The 2,316-nt window shown below is 54.2% G+C and overlaps 1 pseudogene; it reads left to right on the top strand.

The window, feature by feature from the left end:
- Window positions 1–911: 911 nt before the first annotated feature.
- The window catches only part of LOC117876585, a 101,138-nt pseudogene continuing 99,733 nt past the window's right edge, over window positions 912–2,316 (top strand).

Raw genomic sequence — 2,316 nt, 5'->3', positions numbered from 1 at the left:
AGAAGTTTTGGGGGGCCTCATTTATCTAGTGGGTAGGACAGTGCAGTAAGATTCGGAAGATCTCGCTTCAGTTCTAGAAGCGAGTCACTACAGCTCCACCATGCCTCAGCTTCCCCAGCTGTGTAATGGAAAGGGCATTGGGGCTGTGAGCAATGTTCCCTCTCATTTTTTCCATCCATCTGCAAAATAAATTTTGTTATGTGCACCAAGGTATGTGCGCCACCAGTAGAAACAAAAAACCTAGCTATAATTTTTTTTAAAGTTACCATAGGGATAATTACTGCAGCCAGGAGAGGTTAGGTATTTTAGAATTCACTAATTAAATTTAAGTGCAAGAGAAATAAAAATCATGAAATGCATAGACCAGTCAAAACACTAAAGTCACACTCTTAGGAAGAATAAAATTGCAGAGAATATATGTGCATTATAGGAAGTACCAAGAAGTAACAATAGTAATATAAGTATGTGTGCGGAGGTGAGTGTGAAAGAGCCAGAGACTGTGCGTGTACCACACAGTCAGTCTGCGTGCTGGCTGCTGGAGAAGTTTCTGAGAGACGCTGTGTGCTGTCTCTAAGACGCTCACTGAAAGCTCTCCTGAGCCCTGTCTCCCCTGCCCTCACTCTGAGGAGACTGGATACATGGACTGGGGGGGAGGGAGAGAGAGAGACTGTGTGAGCTGGCTGCTGGGGGGCAAACAAGCACCTGGGTAGAAAGACAAGCCTGTCCGGCCATAGATCACAACACCTTCTAGACTTCCCACACCTCAGAAAATCATACCAAAGTAAGGGGCACCCTAGAGACTTTTCAGATGGCTTTTCATGCCTCTGCCCCCTGCAAGAGCATCCCAGAGTCACTGGCCCTTGGCAGAGAAGGCGCTGTCCTCTCCAGGTTCCCANGGGCCTCGGAAAGAAAAAGTTTGAGAACCCCTGGGGTAGAGAAGATCTGGGTGGCAAGGCCATACACTGAAATTTGACCCCCCCGTCCCCCACCATCATGACCATAGGTGCCAGCAAATCTGAGTGGCACTGGAACCCCGCAGGCCAGGTCTCAGTGCCCGGAGCGAGGCATTGGGTCCCGCCCTGTCGGACAGGAGCCGCCAAAAACAGTCACAGACAAATGGGGAAATCGCTCCATCTGTGACATTTTCCATCCTTGGCAAACCTGCAGCCCTAAACATGAGCTAACACCGGGATTGTCTCTGCTCTCTCCAGCAGGGCACGGGGTACCGGGAAGAACAAGGACACGGTCTGAATGTGGGGAGAACGTGGCAGGAACGCAGGATCCCATATCCCACAGGGGGATCCATGCACAGAACACCGTCCATCCCCGGGGTAAACTCAGCCAGAGATCAGACCTGGCTACACACCAGAGACTCCCCATGAGCCAGGGTCCCCATCACTGCGTCGACTGCGACAAGAGGTTCAGGAACCTCTTCGCACTGACGCAGCACCAGCTCACGCACACCGGGGAGCGGCCGTACTGCTGCGCTGACTGTGGCAAGAGCTTTGCAAAGAACTCAGCCCTGAGAACACATCAGCGCAGGCACACCGGGGAGCGGCCGTATCGCTGCACACACTGCGGCAAGAGCTTTGCAGAGAGCTCAAATCTGAGAATACACCAGCGCACGCACACCGGGGAGAGGCCGCACCGCTGTGCTTACTGTGGAAAGGGCTTTGTACAGTTTGCACACCTGAAAAGACACCAGCGCACGCACACCGGGGAACAGCCGTACAGCTGCACCGACTGTGGCAAGGGCTTTGCCCAGAGCTCAAGCCTGAGAACACATCAGTGCGCACACACGGGGGAGCGGCCGTACTGCTGCACCGACTGTGGCAAGGGCTTTGCAGAGAGCTCAACGCTGAGAATACACCAGCGGGTGCACACCGGGGAGCGGCCGTATCGCTGCACCGACTGCGGAAAGGTCTTTGCACATAACTCAACTCTGAGAAAACATCAGCGCATGCACACCGGGGAGCAGCCATATTGCTGCAGTGACTGTGGCAAGGGCTTTGCAGAGAGCTCAAAGCTGAGAATACACCAGCGCACACACACTGGGGAGCGGCCATATTGCTGCAGTGATTGTGGCAAGAGCTTTGCAGAGAGCTCAAAGCTGAGAATACATCAGCGCACGCACACCGGGGAACGGCCGTATCGCTGTGCTGACTGTGGCAAGGGCTTTGCACAGTTTGCACACCTGCAAAGACACCAGCGCACGCACACGGGGGAACAGCCGTACAGCTGCACTGACTGCGGCAAGGGCTTTGCGCAGAGCTCAAGACTGAGAACACACCAGCGCACGCACACCGGGGAGCGGCC

This window comes from Trachemys scripta, chromosome 4 (assembly GCF_013100865.1).
Source record: "Trachemys scripta elegans isolate TJP31775 chromosome 4, CAS_Tse_1.0, whole genome shotgun sequence".
NCBI classification, from domain to species: domain Eukaryota; kingdom Metazoa; phylum Chordata; order Testudines; family Emydidae; genus Trachemys; species Trachemys scripta.
The sequence above is the reverse complement of the archived record's forward strand: the minus strand, read 5'-3'. Positions and strand labels throughout refer to the sequence as shown.